Below are 18,474 nucleotides of genomic sequence, written 5' to 3' on the forward strand. Positions count from 1 at the left end.
GCTAAAAGGGTTGTTGTGCCGGTATTTGAGAAATTTATTGATAAAACAACTATTTAGGACTAAAAAAAGGCCACTGTGGGGGGTATTTTAGTCCTTATATTCTTAGCCGATTTTGGGACTTTAAATAAATTTTTAAAGATTGTATCTAGCATTCAACAACATTCAGTTTTTACAGCTTGAGCTAAGAACCTTCTATTTCATTTTATATATTGCTCTTTGGATTGTGTATAAGTTAATATCGGAGAAGTAAAGATGAATAGAAGGAATATATTTTTTTTTCTATTTATTCAATAATTAGCTTCTTTTTTTATTTTTTATAATTGAAATTTGAATGCATGGACTTAAAGTCTAAATGAAAAATATGTTGCATTCATAACTATAAATAGATTTTGTAATTTTCTACTCCCTCTGTGAGTCTAATCCATATTAGTTGATTATTATATTAAAAATAATTGTCTCATATTAGTTGTCCATCTTATTGAATTAAGAAAAGTATTAATTAATTTTTTTCTATATTACCCTTGCAATTAATTCTTTTTTCAAAGTGTTCAATTTGTTTGTAAAGTTTCCAAAAAAAATTCTTCTTATTAAGCACCGTGTAAAATGAAAAATGATCAACTAATATGAGATGAATGAAGTATTATTAAATATTGTAAAATTAATGGTATATTGGAATTACTCCTGTTATTAGGGAAACAATGTTAAATTTGAAAAGACATAAAACTAAGAAAGAAAATGAAATTAGTGTAGGACTCATATCTTCACGTGTTTTTACTCCCTTATAAGATGGAGTCAGTGGCGGATCCACCTTATGCCGAGGGGTTCATCCGAACCTCCTTCGGCGGAAAATTGTACTATTTATATATGGTTAAAATAATTTTTTATGTATATAAAGTAGATGTCGAACCCCCTTCGACTAGCTCGTGTGTCTAGTTATTTAGATTTTGAACCCCCTTATTTAAAATCCTGAGTCCGCCACTGGATGGAGTATTGTTAAGACAAGCTAAAAGTATCTCTTTTATTCTTGATAGAAATTATTTTTTGTCTTCATTTCTGGTTCAGTATATATAGATTTCTCTCATTTTATTACAATAGTACACCTATTTTGAACAATTGAATAACAATGGAAACAAGCATACTTAATGTTGTTTGCGCGGGAAATTCTCAAGACAGTTAATATTGCCAACTACCTTTTCTTCTATTCTTCACTTCCATCTTCACCTTCACTTTCATCACTCCTCTTCAATGGCTTCCCTAATTCCTCTTCAACTAGTAATTGACCAAAATACCCCTTTCCCCTCCTCTACCTCTCGCCAAAACCTTTATCCATCCATCGACATGAACGAACTTGTAGGAAAAAAATGACCAAACTACCCATGAAGAACAACCATTATTCACAATCTGCCCCTCCTGAAATCCTCCAAGAAACCATTCTCGTTATCCCCGGTTCCATTCTTCACTTGATCGGCAAGCACCACTCTACTTGTTTGTGTTGGAAATGAAATCCGGTGGCCGCTGACTAAGGACCTCACCGCGGTAAAGAATCAGTCAGTGACTCGGCCAATTTTGGTTTGACGATTGCTTCCAAGAGACAGGAGAAATTATTGAAGGAGCTGGATGACATTTTAGAAAATTACAGCAACTTTGCAGTGCAGAAAGTGGAGGAAAAGGCCGCGATGGCATTGGGTGGACTGGTGGCAAAGGATAGTTGTCACCGGCGGAATAAAGTAGGAGAAGAAGAAGGAGGTGTCGGAAGAGTGATGTGCGGCTTATTGGACCACATTGGCACCCAATGTGGAGGAGTACAATGCCACGGCGGCAAAGTTAGTTGCTTTAGGCTCAGGACACTTGATAAAGGGGATTTTGGAGATTTTATGGTGTGGAGATGTTACTGCATATAGATTGAAGTTCTGAAGAATAGGTTTAAGACAGGTGCGAAGACTGAGGTCAGTCCTGAGACGTTGCAGAGGATCAAAAGGTATGGCCTTTCTACGATTTGGCGGACTTTTGCTTTTTCTTCCTTGGCTAGCTTGATGATTAGCTAAATATCTTTGTTTTGCTGTTGTTGTTCAACGTTTTGAGTTCTTGAGTGTTCTGCAGAGTAAGATCAAGCATAGTGAGACTACCTGTTGAATTCTTAATGGGCTATGAAGGTAGAATGTGAAGGGAAGTGCTCTTGTTTTGTTCTAGACAGTCATATGGTAGACTTCCATCTTTCAATTGCAATACATTATCATTGCAGGTGTGTGCTGTCAATTAGAACATACTCTTAGATATTTCACTTCATTTATATTATTAGTCTTGATAAGAAATATAGTCCGTTGATGTAGAAATGTTGTTTTAAATTTTAACTTGTGTGGGGTAGAATATATAGTCACACAAGTTGGCTCGGACACCATCGTTATCCAAAAAAAAAAAAGAAGAAGGTGGACTTATAAGGTTTTTGTGTACATCATGGCCCTCATCCCTTTGGAGTTGTATGGTTGAGTTGTCTATATTGAATATAAGTGATTTAAAGCAAGTGCTACTAGCAATAGTTGGATTTAATTACTAGTAAATCTTTGTAGAATCTAGAGATGTCCATAATTAGGCTTTTGCATATCAGCTAACGTAAGTACTCCAGTTCCAATATTTTTTGTGTATTTATTTCGTTTGGTGCTGTCAGGAAAGTTGTGTTTTGATCTCTGTGGGTGGTGGAGACAAGCAGCTCTTAGCAATGGCCATTAGGCATCACAAGAAAACACTTGAGATAACAGGCATTGGCGCTGACCTCTTCATATTATTTTCATGTAATGTGTGTGTATATTGTTAAACCTCCATTGATGAAGGTTGAGAGTAATCTGCTATTGAAGAGAAGAGAGGAAAAGAGAACATAGGAATGTAAGAGAGAGAGAGAGAGAGATGAGAGAAAAGTGAGAAAAGTAGAGAGAAGAAAATATTTGTCTATTATTCAATACATCATCACTTTCTAATACATATACACTGCATGTGTATTTATTAAGTATTTTGTCTAATTTTTCCACTTACACTTCTAACCAACTTCTAACTACTTTACTAACAAACTTGGTTAGTTTTAACTAACCATTAGCTTGCCTAACTAACTCCTTAGTCAACACTCCCTCTCAAGCTTATGGTTTAAATAAATCAATGACTCCTAGGTGACTTAGGAGTAGTTGATGTTGTGCTTTCCCAAGGCTCTTTGTGAGCAAATCAGCAAGTTGATCTTCAGTGTGAGTGAACTCAGTTTTCAGGTTCCTTGACAGATCTTCTCCCTTACAAAATTACAGTCTATGTGTTTGGTCCTTTCATGAAAGATTGGATTTGCTGCAATTTGTATTGTAGACTTGCTGTCACACACCATTCTAACAGGAAGATCAACTTGAATACCAAGTTCTTTGAATAAGCCAATCAGCCAAGTTACCCCAGCTGCACAGTTTGTCATGCTCCTAAATTCAGCCTCTGCTGAACTTCTGGAGACTGTCTCTTGTTTCTTAGACTTCCAAGAGATGAGAGCTCCACCAAATTTGATTAAATAACCAGTGACAGATCTCTTAGTCTCTAGACATGCACCCCAGTCTGAGTCATAATAGGCAAGAAGTTGATTTGAAGTCACTGCTGGTATGAAGAGTCCAAGGCCTGGAGCTTCTTTAATGTATCTTACCACCCTGAGTGTTGCAGCCATGTGAGACTCCTTGGGGAAATGCATATATTGACTCAAATTCTGAACTGACAATGCCAGGTCAGGTCTGGTCATTGTAAGATAGAGAAGTCTTCCAACTAGCCTCTGATATCTGCCAGGGTCCTTCAGCACAGAATCTGCATGTTCTCCTTTTGGAGGAACCTGCTCATCAAACTTTACAGATGTTAGTTTCAGATTTTGTTCAAGTAGTGTACCTGCAGGTTTAGCTCCCCCTAGACCAACTTTAGCTATTAACTCTAATGCATACTTCCTTTGAGATAAGTGTATCCCTTGACTGGATCTGGCAACTTCAATTCCTAGAAAGAACTTAAGTTCTCCCAGATCCTTCATCTTAAACTGTTTCTGCAGGTCCCTCCTTGTGCAATCTATAAGTGGTTGCCTGTTGCCAGTGATTAAGAGATCATCTACATAGACCAATACAATTACTATGTCACCCTCAACTTGTCTAGTGAACAAAGAGTAGTCATAGTGGTTCTAAATAAAGCCCAGTTGTACCAAAGCTTCTGTCAATTTCAAGTTTCATTGCCTAGGAGCTTGTTTGAGGCCATAGAGGGACTTGTGGAGTTTACAGACTTTACCATGCTCCTCTTGTCTTGCAAACCCAGCAGGAATAGTCATGTAGACCTCCTCCAAGAGATCATCATTAAGGAAAGCATTGTGCACATCCATTTGGTGAATGTACCAACCTTTAGAAGCAGCCAAAGCAACAATAGATCTCACAGTAACCATCTTTGCAACAGGGCTGAATGTCTCACTATAGTCCAGACCTTCTTATTGGTTGTACCCTTTGGATACTAGCCTTGCCTTAAACCTTTCAACTTCACTTATAGCCTTGTACTTTACTTTATAGACCCACTTGCAACTAATAGGTTTTTTGCCAGGGGGCAAGTCCACCACAGTCCAAGTATGATTGTTCTGCAAAGCAACAATTTCAAGTTCCATATCCTGGATCCAAGGAGGATCAAGTGAGGCTTCAGAGTAGGAGGTAGGTTCAGTGATAGCTGAGTAGGCAGCCAGAGCATGAGCATAGGATGGGGACAGATGAGTATATGACAGATGGTCAGAAATGGGGTATGAAGAGGAGGTGCTATGGTGTGCAGTGAAAAAGTCCTGAAGCCACAAGAGAGGCTTAGTTTGTCGAGAGGACTTCCTAGAAGGGACATTTGTCTGAGGGGTAACATGAAGGTCTGAAGAGGGTGAGCATGATCTGGACAAGGTGATGGAGAGTGGGATAAGAGAGGAGATGGAGAATGTGGCACAAGAGGAGGATCAACAGTTTGTGTAGGTAGAGTAAGAACAGGAAAAATAGAATTAGAAAAGACTTAAGGGTCTTTGAATGGAAAGACATCTTCTTTGAACACTACATTTCTATTTACAAACAAAGATTTGGAGTGAAAATCATATAAGAGATAGCCCTTTTGTGACAGAGAGTATCCCATCATGACTGCAGGAATGGCTCTAGGGGGGAATTTGTCTGGGACCTTTGGACAGGCAGCATAGCATAAGCATCCAAAAATTCTTATATGTGAGAGAGAAGGAGGTGATGAATGTAACAATTCAAAGGGAGATTTGTAACGAAGAAGTTTGGAGAGAAGTCTGTTAAGAAGGTAGACAACAGTGGTGACACACTCACCCCAGAATTTCAATGGGATGCTAGCTTAAAACCTGAGTGCTCTAGCCATATCTAAAATAGTTCTATGCTTCCTTTCAGCTGCACCATTTTGTTGAGGTGTATAGACACATGTACTCTAATGAAGGATACCAAGAGTAGATAGTAGAGACTGGAAATCTTGACTGAGAAACTCACTACCATTATCTGTCCTAAAAGTTTTAACAGTAGTAAAGAAGAGGTTGTGAACCTGTGCAAAAAAATTTCTTAACACCACTATAGTATCAGCTTTAGAGGTATTGAGAAATAATCAAGTAAATCTAGAAAAATCATCTACAATAGTAATAAATTACTTCACTCCATAATGGGTTGGTACTCTGTAAGGATACCATATATTACAATGAACAAGTTCAAACACAGACTTAGAAACATGAGAATTGACTAGAAAAGGAAACTTGGTTTGCTTAGCTAAGGGGCAGATAGTATAAGGTAAATCCACAGTGGTATGTACAATATCAAGACCTGTGGACTTCTTTATTATGTCTATAGGTGCATGACCTAATCTTCTATGCCACAAGGAGCTAGACTCAGGTTGACTTGATTGAGCAGTAGAAGTATTTGTTGAATGTGATAAAGGAGGAACAACTGGGACTGAGTTGATGAGATCTTCCTTGAGGATGTAGAGACCTTACTCTTCTCTACCAATCATGACTAGTCCACTAGAGAGACCCTAAAAAATACAAAAATCAGGAAAGAAGGCTGCCATACACTGAAGTTCTTTGATAAGTTGTGACACAGACAGTAGGTTACATTTGAAATCTAGAACAAACAACACATTACTAATACTTTGGCTATCAAGTACTTTTTTTCTCTCAGTATGTGAAACTGATGCTACATTACCAGTAGGGAGATGAACTTCTCTCCTCTTAAAGCTAGGCACAGGTTGAATTGTATCAAGTACATCAAGACTGGCAGTCATGTGATCTGTGGCTCTAGTATCAACTATCCATTCCATAGGCACATATTTGGAGACTAAGGCAGACAAGACACTACCTGCAGAAGTTGCTTTGGCTGAGTGCTCCCCTACATTTTCACTTTCTTTTGCCAATATTTGCATGATCTGCTGATACTAATTTTATGTCAAGAGAGCTGTTGAAGCTGGGGAATTGAGATTGGTAGTAGTAGGTTGAGAGATTTTGGCTTGATTAGCATAGGAATTGGTGGTACCACATTTCTTCTTTGATCTCCAATCAACAGCCTTTAACTTTGAAGCATTGTTCATTGGTGTGTCCCCTATATCCACACACTTCACACAATACCACAACCTTCTGAGGCTTCTGTAATTATGGCTTGTATTGAGAGTCATAATTTCCTCTATTTGGTTGGCCATCACCACCTCCTTGTTGATGTCCAGAATTACCACTCCCCTGAGTGTAAGTTTTCTAACTGAACAGAGCTGTACTTTCAATAGCCTATGAAGAGAAGCATCCGAACTTGCATGCATCAGATTTCTCTGGCTTTCATGATCTAAGATGAGGGAGAAGGCCTTGTTTAGGTTAGGAGTAGGAGTTTGAAGCAGAATTTGGCCTCTCGCAGCTGAGTAGGACTCATTCAATCCCATTAGAAACTGAAGTAGTCTTTGATACTCACAATGTTCTTTGAATTTTCTAGACTCATCATAGGAGCATTCTGAACAAGGCATGATAGAGTCGAACTCATTCTATGGACTCTTAAGTGTAGTGTAGTAATCAGTCACTAACAAAGTTGCCTGACTTAGGCTATGAATCTCCTTATGAAGATGGAACACATGTGCACTGTTAGTCTTGTCAAACCTCTCCTTTAAATCACACCACACTTTGTGAGCATCATCACTATATACTACGCTCCTGAGAAGACTTGGCGTCACAACATTCATAATCCATGACAAAACAACAGCATTACATTTTCCCAAAATATCCACATACTCAGGGCCAAATTTCGACTTAGGAAACCTACCATCAATAAACCCTAGTTTACTCTTACCTAGTAGTCCAATCCGCGTGGATCTACTTCAGATTGCGTAGTTCTCTGAGCCGGTGAGTTGCAGAGAGATTAGAGAGCTTCCTGGAGTGTCATTAGGTTGAAGGTAAAGTGGATGATTGTGATCTATCACTGGAGCACTGAAACGTACAGCTTCTGCGGTGGTGTTTGTGTTTAGGTTGCTGGTTTCCATAGATTCAGCTTCAAACTCAGCTGTGATGGCCATTGTTTCACAGCTTCGTGATTTGATTTTCTTCTTAGCTGCTGGCTACCAATTCGACCTCTTCTCGGCTTCGAATCGCAGCTGTCGATTGCACTACACTATGGGACACGGCAGTGGCTCTGATACCATGTTAAACCTCCATTGATGAAGGTTGAGAGTAATCTGCCATTGAAGAGAAGAGAGGAGAAGAGAAGATAGGAAAGTAAGAGAGAGAGAGACGAGAGAAAAGTGAGAAAAGTAAAGAGAAGAAAATATCTGTCTATTATTCAATACATCATCACTTCCTAGTACATATACACTGCATGTGTATTTATTAAGTATTTTGTCTAATTATTCCACTTACACTTCTAACCAACTTCTAACTACTTTACTAACAAACTTGGTTAGTTTTAACTAACCATTCATTCTTGTTTACATTTACCAGAAGTCATCCAATTTGCAAACTCTAATTTATTGTTATAAATCTGCAGTGTAGCAGATCAGTTGACCTTAGTGGTGTAACTACTTGGGGATGAACACCCGTATTAATTTTTCATGTATATGACCTTTTTCAAAAAAAATAATAATTCAAAACCAGATTCAGAAACCACAAAGTAAAGGACTGGTGTAAAAAGAAGACTGAAAGTGCATTGACAGATAAAACTAAAATTAACAATTTGGCAAAGAAAATTGTAAGATTTGAGTTGTATCAACAACTCTTAAGTTGAATTTGGACAGGCATACCAGTAACAAATTTTAGAAGACAAGTCATGAGTTGTTCATCATCAAAATTCATCCCCATATTTTATCCAAAAGAAAAAAACCAATACTCCACCTTGCCCTTTGCTACAGAAACCGTGTAAACTACTTCCGAGTTCTTTTATGATTGGGATTAACTAAGCTACTAGGAAGACTATTTTAGGTAATTATTTTTATCTTTTAATATTTAAATAGAAATAAGAAACTAGTAGTATAACATAATTTGGAGTCTCATTATTTTCTGCTAAATAGGAAGGATTCACTGCTCGTCGTCATGGTTATTTTAAAATGGTGGAATTACTGTCTCATATAGAAGATGGAATAAAATAAATTTTTATGGAAATATCCTTGCTTATCACATCCAATGTACCAAACGACTACTTAAGGATTTTCAAGACACTACCTTGTCTTTGAGTAAGCGAGCCTAATTAGCATTATGGATTCTCTTAATTTAAAGAGATTAATTACTATCCACGGACAGTGGACAAGAAAATTACGCGGTCAGCTCATTTTTTGAAATACTTATTTCTTTTAATATATTCATATATTATTAATATTTAAATAAAAATAACAAAAAGAGTATTATATGATAACTTGGACTCTAAATTAATTATAGAAATTTTGTTTAGGATTCTCTCACCACTTTTACGTCCTCATTATTTTCACGCTGAAGCAACTGATCGTGGCATAGACCATTGAGGCACAAAATTATCTAAAAATCAGTCACCACAACACATAAAATTATTCATACACTGAAACAAGAATTGTTTTTCAAATAATGTTCAAATATTTGATAAAATCGACTTTGAGTATTATTTAAGTTGGAGTACATATGGTGGTATATGGATCAAAGTTGGTTTTCAGTTAACTTGTGTTGTTGATTGAATGATCAACTAAAAAGATAAAACACAGTCTGAAGCAATGGAATAATTTATCCAAACACTTTTTCGTGTTGCGAAGAAGACTTTATAAGTTATGATTTTTTTTTATCGAGAAGGGCCTAAAATGCTCCTCAAGTATTTGAATTGGTACAAAATTACCATCCACCACCTTTCGGCTTCAAAATACCTTTGACGTCAACCTTTTGGCTCAAAAATACTCTCGATATCAACCCTTTGGTTCATACTTGCCCTTGTTTTTAACAACTTCCCTAGAGTATAATTATTGAATATTTATTTATTGTGTTATCTAATCTGATTTGTCCAAATTTCAATTCTTCTCAAATAAATAATAAAAACTACATATGATCCTTATTTGACACGATATGCTTGAAAATAATATTCAAAGTTTATTAATTTCATGATATTTTCCTATTTAGCCAATTTTAAATCAACTCCCTGATTTATTATAACCCCCTCATAACTAGGGATTCGACTAAAATCAATATTTGCCCCGTCTAATTGTCCTTTTAAATTTTTTATTATTTTGATTAATAAAATCGTCTATCAATTATTCAAATGTATTGTTCATTTCCTTTTTTTATTCTTTTTTTTAATTTCTTATTCTTAATTAGGATATCAAGGACTCAAACTTGAAATGAACTTATATGTTCATATTCATTTAATTTGTATCATTATCATGGTGGGTGGAGATGGGGATATGAGAAAATTTTAATTTCAATCTTTTATTCTGAATATTGGATGCACACAAAAGAAAAGTGCAGTATACGTACATAGTTGCATAATTAAATCATCTTCTATTGAACTAATTATTTTTATATGAATGTTGTCGTTATTTTTCTCCTTTTTTCTCCCTTGTTTTGTCATAAGTTAAAAAAAATTAAATGGTGGACAAGATCCAAAAAAAAGTGGCGTAGAGAGTAGATGACTAAACTTTTTTAAAAAAATTTAGAATCCAAAATTAGGCCAATCATATGAGCCCATATATTAAGTAATTTGAAAATTATTTTAACGAAAAAGGGCCTAAAATACCTTTAAATTATGAAATTTGGTATAATATTGCCCTTCATCCACCTTATGAATGTGAGTCGTTAAAAATAAGGGTATTTTTGAGCCAAAAATATTGACGTCAGGGGGTATTTGGGAGCCAAAAGGTGGATGGAGGATAATTTTGTACCAATTCAAATAGTTGAGGGGCATTTTAGGCTCTTCTCTTTTTTTTTTGTGAGATTAACTATTCTAGATTATGAAAAAGAAAAAAATAATGAGTAAAAAGTTACAATTAATGATTGTCTCAAATTGCTCCAATGGTCTTCAATGGCGTTGGCGAAAAACAAGCTTGAAAATAATGAGGACGAAGAAAGTGGTGAGAGAATCCTTCTATTTTTGGTAAGCCAAGTAAAAATCCTAAACAAAATTTCTGTAATTAATTTAGAGTCCAAATTACCATATAATACTCTCTTTTTTATGTTTATTTAAATATTAATAGTATTAGAATATATTAAAAGAAATAAGTATTTCTAAAAATGAGCTGACTGTGCAATTTTCTTGTCCAGGATAGTAGTTAATCTCTAATTTAAATTTAGTCTAATTGTATACATATACATTTGGTACTAATCATGATTAATTAATGTATCTATTATCAACTAAATTTACTGCTTAACTATTATAAATGACCTCAGGAGGCTAGTTATTTGCAATTTTTATTTATTAAAGTAACTGACCTCCAAAGGTCGGTTTCCATTTTTCTGATTTTGGAGCTACAAAAACGACTTCCAGCCCTAACTCAAAACTCGATCCTCGAATTTGACCATAAATCCAAGACTCAAGACTCGATCCTTGAAACTTACCTAGGACCTGAGCCAAAACCTAATTCTAACCCAAAATTTGAGAACTAGGCCTGACTCGAAACTCGAGAACCGAGACTTGATCCTGACCCAAGACCCGACCTTGACCTGGAACCTAAGCCTCGATTTTGATCAGGGACCCGATCCCCACCTTGACCCAAAACTCGAGATTTGGGACCCAGTCCATACTCGGGACCCGACCCTGACTAGAGACCATAGATTCAGAACTCGAGACACTAGTGTTGACTCATAAAAAAATAAAATAAATATCGAAGTAATAAATTCAAACTGAAGTAAATATTAAATATGGGCTAGAATTAGGTTAGTATTGGGCTAAATTGAAAATCATTTTAATATGAGTTATGATGTATTGGGAAGAAAATCAGCTCAATATGAAATTGGAATTTTCATAAACAATAAATTTTGGGTCTTAAATAGGACTCCTTAGCTATAGTTTCACTAATTATAATTTGCAGTTACACTTAGATTTGTACGCATTTGTATTCGTTGTATTTTTAGAGGGTTTCAAAGAAACAAATACAACTACAAACTGATTTGTATCAAAATGAATACATCTTAAGAGGAGAGAGTCAAGCGAGATCGAGAGAGAGGGGAGAGAGGTGAGCGAGATCGAGAAATGGAGGAGAGAGGATGAATGCATATTGTATTTGTTGTATCACGAATACAATTGATACAAAATACAAATATAGTTTTTTGAATACAAATCTCTCACCTATAGAAGGAGAGAGGGGAGAGAAATTTGTTATAAAACCGTACATATAGCTACGAATTGTAATATTTTAAATTATAGTGGTTTATCATAAATACATATCACATGTTTGCCTTGTTGTATAATTTTTCCTTAAATTATTTTGTACTCGATCCATAAAATTTTGGGCGGGCCATCAATTTTTGGGCTACATTTGACTCTCTTACATATACACATGATATATATATATAAAAAATAGCTCAATCATACAACATATTTACATTTAACTTACACTAGAAATATACTCATTCCACACCGAATTATAATATACACATCTGACATACAACCAAGGAAAAAGGACATGATATACCTTTAAACTTTGCGATTTAGACTCGATATATATATATCCCTTGTTTTAAAGGTGGCTCACATATAGTCTTACCATTACAAAAGTCACTCACATATTTTTTCATTGTTATAAAAGTGACTCACATATACCCTTTTCATCTAATGAAAGTGACAAAATTGATTCTTTAAAAAAAAAAGATTTCATATAGGGGTATATATGATCCTTCTAGCAAAGTTCAAGGGTATATTTGATCTTTCTAACATATGAATTTTATTTTGACTTCTTTAATTTAACGACTAATTTTATTTTTAAATACTCCTTTATAGATCTATTTGCTTGGCCAGTTGCTTATCATTATTTGAGTTTCTTATTCTTATTTCATTTCATTCCTTAGTGTAAAAATATGAGAAATAAAAAGAAAGAAGTGTGAATGAAAAAAGATAAAAAAGTAAGAAAAAAATTTAAAACTTTTTTTTTGCAGCTATATTGTAATTTGTTTTTGTATCTATAATTTTTTTTAAGCATCTATGATAAAGTTTACAGGAAAATGAGTGATAAAATAAATTTGGCCATCAAAATAATAAATTCAAATTAGTCATTGAATCAAAGAAGCTAAAAAAAAATTACGTGTGAGAAGGATCAAATATACCCCTAATAGATTTTTTTTGTAAAATAAAAAATCCAAAAAATAAATTTAATTTTTTTATTTTTTTTACTTTCATTAGATGAAAAGGCTAGGTAATTTGTATAATAATAGGAGTATATTTCAGTCACTTTTATAACGAAGGACTATAAATTGATATTTCGCTTACGTATTAATTCTCCAAGCATGAGTTATTGACTTGTTTTCCATGCTTTCTAATGACTTTCTAGGCTAAAAGGGTTGTTATGCAGGCATTTGAGAAACTTATTGATAAACATGGATTTAGGACTAAAAGAGGCTAGGAAATGAAGATAGAAACCAAAGTCTAAGAGCTGAAGGAAGTGGAATGAACTGGGATTACTATGTTGACCTAAGGCAAGTGCATTTTTCTGGGTTACTCATTGAACTTGAAAAATATCTTGTGTCAATTGATGTGGTATTTTCAGACGCTATAATTATTCTTCTATGCACCTCCCAATTCTAAATCAAGGGGAGGATGATGAGTGGTTAATCTATCAAGTCACATGTGTTTTAATGAAATAAGTAGATGTTGTTCCTCTATCTCCAAGTTCTTCTGTCGAACACCACTCGATTATCATACCTTTATTACCTTCTCCAACTGCACTAACAAAATCGTCAATTGTTCAAGTATACTCAAGGAGGTGAGAGACCGATGATATGTGTCATGCATCAGTTTCGTCGTCATCAGATCCTCCTCCCCCTGATCCTCCAGCAAACCTTAACCTTCCTATTGCTCTTCGGTATAGTACTCGTACTTGCAAATTCACATATTCAATTGCTAGTTTTGTTTCTTATGACCACTTATCCTCTACATCGAGATCTTTGATTGCTTCTCTAGACTCCATCTTTGTACCCAAAATAGTGAAACGGGCTTTGAATCATCATGGATGGTCTGCTGCAATGTTTGATGAAATCCATGCCTTAGAGGAAAATCACATGTGGGATTCGGTGGATTTATCCCGGGGAAAGAAACCAATGTCCGATGTAAGTGGGTATTAGGTGTGTCAATACTTTTTTTAAAAAAAACTGACTTAACTGACCGTATCGAATAAATTTTTAGGTTTTTTTAAAAATAAAATCTGATGATTTTTATATCAATTTATAATTGTATCGAATAATTGGCCATTGAATCTCTTCATTAATTTTTGTCAGATGTATCAAAGCATAATGGATACATTGAAAATTCAGGCTCGCTTCTTTTCACCTCTGTATACAGTCTTACTCCTATGTCGTTCCTAATTATCATTGGAGATGAATTGCCTTCTACGATGTATCGGATTTTCCAGTTTTTCCTCTTCTCGTAATATCTCCAATTGAGCTGCAATGGCGACTTTGTGATTCACATAAGAAATTGATTGTCCAATAACTATTCCATCATTTTGGTATCTTTCATAACTCACCGCGCTTTTCCAAATTCCTGAATGTCTCAACAAAATTGATACATTCATTATGTATCAGCTTCGAATGGAATCTATAATGAATTTTGGAATCGACTGGGGAGATAAAATTTTGAATTTTGAATTCTGAGAAGTTAGGAATGGAGAGATCAATATCAATTAGATAGCGTGATTTGTCGAAATTGAAAATTAAATTTTATGTTTTACTTTCTTTTTTAGCTCAACTGATCAGTTAATTTATGTATCCATAATAATGTATCTATATAACACAGGATGTATCCGGATAAGCATATTTTGAAGGGTTTTTTGTAAAATTAAAAAGGATAGGGATAGATAGTAATTAACTCCTTACACTATGTGATTCTTAAAAAAATTTACTAATTAATGGCTACTAACATAACAAGATATAATACACTTTAATATTGTAATTTTAATATTAAAATGCACATAAACTCCAATAGATAAAGTATTAATCTTGTTTTAGAGATCGTTTGGTAGGGTGTATACGAATAATGAAGAATAGCTTGTATTAATAATATTGGTATTAGTTATGTTGAGATTGTTTCTTATGCAGTGCTTGGTTTGGTGTATCAAAAATGACATGATTGGCATAATTATTTTTAAATATATATTTATTTATGAAAATATCCTTCAAAAATATGGTGGAAAATAGAAAGAAAGGTTTTGAGGGGTAATGTCACGCCCCGAGAGGGTACCCTAGGCGTGGCCGGCACTCAGAAACCATCTCTGGCTTCCGAGAGAACCACTTGGTCTCATTACTCATTTGTTCATCAGCGGAAGACTTAAGAATACTAATGTGGGCTTGTCATCATCAACATCAAAAGGAAAAATAGATAATTCTTAGAAGAAGTAGTTTCTAAGGAGAACTACTCCGATTACATCATCAAACTCTATCTATGAAGCCTCTAATACACTTAGATGGTGCCAATGACATGTCCATGGTTACCTTAAAAGAAACATAATACTCAACAATAATTAAAAGAGTTCCTCCGAATATTAGAAGGATTCACCAAATAGCTGAAAAATAATGATCTTCAACGATGCGCCTGTTGAGGATCTCTAACACCTGTATCTGCATCATAAAATGATGCAGGTCGAATGACGTCAGTACGTGGAATGTACGAGTATGTAAAATGGCAGGAAGGTAAGGACAGATATCAAGAAACTCTTTTCAAGAAAACTCAGCTCAGAACTCAACATCATCTCAACATTAATATGTAATGCAAATTTAAAATAATAATAAAAAATGCTTACTCAGTTGGGAGTTTCTCTAACCGACAAACATCACTTATGAGCTAGCGATGATACAACGAAGCTATGTCGTTGCCACATCCATCCAATACCTTGCCAGGGTAAAGAACATCACCATCTTGGATCCACTCATCAAAGTCCTCTTTTTGGGACTTAAGAGGCATAGCCTCCATCCTACGCTGGCTACGTAGTTCTGGGGTTTGAGTCAATTAAACTCTTACCCAACTCGCTGCTCAATACTACTCCCAAAATATGTGCTCATATTAATCTTATCATCTAGTCTCATTGGACTTTAATTTAAATCATCAAACTCATCTCATCAATCATTATACTTCAAAAACATCATTTACATCTCATCAAAACATCAGTTACTCAAATTCATTTAAACTCAACTCTTTTGCTCTTTCAAAACTCAATAAAATACACATATAGTATTAATTCATATCATTTTTTTTATCAATAAAAATATTAAAAGACAACATCTTTATTCAAAATATGTGTAAAAATATTTATGAACATCAAATCAATTAGGATTCATGGGAAAGTAGCCATGAACAATAATTCCAATAATATGAGAGATAATAATAATAATAATAATATCAATGCATAAATATATCTAACTCAATAGAAGAAGAATTAATTCATTTAGAATTCAAGATTTGGATAAAATTCAACTATAACTCAATTATAAATAATTTAAATATTGGCGCATGGACGAACTCAATCCAATGCTATGAAAGCCTTACATACCTTAAATCCGAAGCTTTACTCCGAATTGGAATACTCTTGGACCCCTAGCATTTTCTTCTCGCCGGAGCATTTTGTATACTACCCGGGGTATAAGAATCATTGGAGTAGTATTTTTATACTACTAAAACTAAAACTATATTTGAGAATGAGTAAATAGAGAGAAGAGTTGCTTAAGAAAGCTTGATGAATAAAATGAGGAAATAAAGTGGGTATTTATAGGTGGAAAAGAGGGACCTAACAATAAATAAAATAATTATAAAGAAAAATCTAAAAATTTAATGGAATATATTGATGTCATTGGTGATATCAAATGGAGGACTATTGATGTCATGAGTGATGTCAAATGTATCTAGATCTTTCTATGGTAGGTGAAATGAGTTATCTTTGACAGAATACTCTTTTTCGGAGCTGCGTTTGAATAAGATAAATTCCTTATTAGGATTTAGTGTCTTCATAAGAATTGTAGATATAGAAGTCTAGTTTCATGTCATTTAAGAATCAAACAATTTGGAGTATCCTACAGTGAGATATGAATTTTCTTCTACAAACACTCCATTTCATCACAGCACACTGTCTTACAATAATTAATTTATTTGACCTACTTAACCTCCGAAACATAATATATGGTCTTCACAAAAGTTGTAGGTAATGATGTTGTGGTTACTCAGAAATTTGGTTCACCTAATTTGGATAATCCTATGAAAAGTTATGCCCAAAATACAGAGACATTATTATCTTCGTCGAGAATTGAAGTACCGACATACAACGTTTTAGGGGTTGTTACAGGTAATTGTGTCTTTAACCATGCTAATGCATGCATCGAAATATCTTGCATTATTAAGTTCATTAATTTTCATATATTAGTTATACATACTTTAATACCAAATAAAATAAGCGTTAGTTATATAGAGATTAAAAAAAATATACCAAATAAAATATTAGTAATATACAAAATTGATACGTACATTTTTTTAATACACTTTTCCAAAGGTTTGAACTCTAGTATAAAAGGGTGTCAAATGGATGGGTTGCACTAAAATTAGAGAGATTAAAATAGGTTGAATTAGAAATCGGCTTGAGTCATGACCCACTAAATTACTTTGGGCTAATATTGGTTGGGCTCAAATGGGTTAAAAATCGGGTTGGATCAGGACCCACTTAATCTCAAGAAATTTAATTTATGGAAAAATTATATTTTTACACATATTCTAATACTATATTTACTTGTATTCCCTATTATACTAAAAAATATCCAAAATCCCTCTTTTTTCCTTTAACTCTCTCTCCCTCACGGATACATCACTCTTCCTCCCTAAATCCTCGCCTAAATTCGCTCATCTTCATCAGTTTTTGAGATTTTGAATTTTTGAGTACATTTGTTACTCAATTTCAAGGTTCTAACTAAGGTATATTTAAGTTTTTCCTTATCTGGAATCTCACTTCATCCTCATTCAATCTGATTTCTCCTAAAATTTGTATCGTTTGATTTCTTCTATAAATCTTTGAAAAATCTTCTAAAATTGGTATCCTTTGCTTTCTTTTGTAAATCTTTCTATTTTTTTAACTCATATCTTCAATGATACATATGGAATCCGTTCATGGTCTCAAACAGTTGAATAAAAATCAAGGAATTCTTGTTTCACCTGGTTCTGATTCATCTTGGGAAGGTTACGATGAGGTTACATCCAAACATCGTAATGATCCAGCAATGATGGATAATCTACGTGAGAAATTGAAGTCGAAAGCTCCAGTTAAACATGCACCCAAAGAACTAGACAACAAGATTGAAGGGGTTACAACACGTCCTAATCTTCCAAAGGTATGGATTCAATTAATTTTTTTTAATGCCATTTTTATGAAGGTTTTTTGATTCTGATAAATATTGTTTATGTATCAGATTCTCATGTATCAAGCGTTAACGCTTCTGATACATAGTATTTTTTTAAAATGTTATTTTTTCTGGAGATTTACTACTTCTGATACATCGTGTTTAAGTGTCAGTTTCTATTGTATCAAGTTTTAAAGATTTTAATACATCTACATTTATGTATCAGATTATAATTTATGAAGCCTTACTGCTTCTGATACATCTTCTGTATGTATCAGATTCTCATGTATCAAATATTTTAATGCGTCTGATACATCGTATTTATGTATAAAGTTCAAGTTGTATTTAACCATTTTTCATGTCAATATAGGGAATGAAGTACGTCATCAAGAAGATTATAATCATTTTTTTATAATAGTAAATATTTTAGATGTATCTGCTGTTTTAATGTATCTGATACATTAACCGTA

The 18,474-nt window shown here is 34.1% G+C and overlaps 1 pseudogene; it reads left to right on the forward strand.

Moving 5' to 3' along the window:
• Positions 1-1,245: 1,245 nt before the first annotated feature.
• On the forward strand, positions 1,246-2,727 carry LOC129872517 (protein EARLY-RESPONSIVE TO DEHYDRATION 7, chloroplastic-like; annotated as a pseudogene).
• Positions 2,728-18,474: the final 15,747 nt, after the last annotated feature.

This window comes from Solanum dulcamara, chromosome 11, assembly GCF_947179165.1.
Source record: "Solanum dulcamara chromosome 11, daSolDulc1.2, whole genome shotgun sequence".
In the NCBI taxonomy this organism is placed as follows: domain Eukaryota; kingdom Viridiplantae; phylum Streptophyta; class Magnoliopsida; order Solanales; family Solanaceae; genus Solanum; species Solanum dulcamara.